We start from the raw sequence: 982 nt of genomic DNA, 5'->3' as shown, positions 1-982 counted from the left end.
TCGTGGCTATATCAGGCCTGGAGAGCAGCAGCAGCAGCAGCAGCAGCAGCAGCAGCGGCAGCAGCAGCAGTAGCAGCAGCAGCAGCAGCATTTTATCTGCTGCTGTTGACGGCAGCATAAGACTCGTTGATGGTTTGTCTTTTATTGTTTTTCTTTTCTTTTGTTGCTCCGCTTTTTTATTTTTATTTTTTTTTGTTTGTCTCCTCTTTTTTATTTTTGTTTCTTTTGTTCCTTTGTCTCTTTTTTATTTTCGTTTCATTTTTTTTGCGTTTGTTTGTTTGTCTCTTTTTTATTTTGTTTTATTTTTTTTTCTCTTTGTTTCTTTGTCTCCGCTTTTTTATTTTTGTTTCTTTTTTTCTTTGTTTGTTTCCTTCTTTTTGTTTTTGTTTGTTTCTGTTTGTTTATCTTTGTTTGTTTGTTTTTGTTTTTGTTTTTTTTCTTTTGTCTCTTTCTGTCTCCTTTTTTTTAATTTATTATTATAACTGTCTCCTTTTGTATTTGTCTCCTTTTTTTATTTTTTAATTAATTTATTATATTTTTCTTTTTTCTTTTTTTTTTATTTGTCTCCTTTTGTATCCTTTTATCTCTATTGAAATAATATTAGTCTCCTTTTGTTTGTTTTTGTTTTTTTTTTGTTTTTTTTCTCTTTTTGTCTCCTTTTTTCTTTGTTTTAATTACATTTGTTTCCTTTTATCTTAATTAGAATAATATTTATTTATTTTTGTTTGTTTCTGTTTTTTTTTTAGTTTTTTTTCTTTTTATCTCTTTTTACATTATATTTGTCTCCTTTTGTCTCCTTTTGTCTCCTTCTGTCTCCTTTTGTCTCCTTTTGTCTCCTTCTGTCTCCTTCTGTCTCCTTTTATCTCAATAAAACTAAAATTTATTTATTTTTTTTTGTTTTTTTTTTTAGTGTTTTCTCTCGTTTTGTCTCCTCTTGTTTGTTTTTGTCTCCTTTTGTCTCCTTTTGTCTCCTTCTGTCTCC

The sequence above is a fragment of the Eimeria mitis genome, genomic scaffold (assembly GCF_000499745.2).
Source record: "Eimeria mitis Houghton genomic scaffold, Emh_scaff1433, whole genome shotgun sequence".
NCBI classification, from domain to species: Eukaryota; Apicomplexa; class Conoidasida; order Eucoccidiorida; family Eimeriidae; genus Eimeria; species Eimeria mitis.
This window is presented reverse-complemented; position numbering follows the sequence as displayed.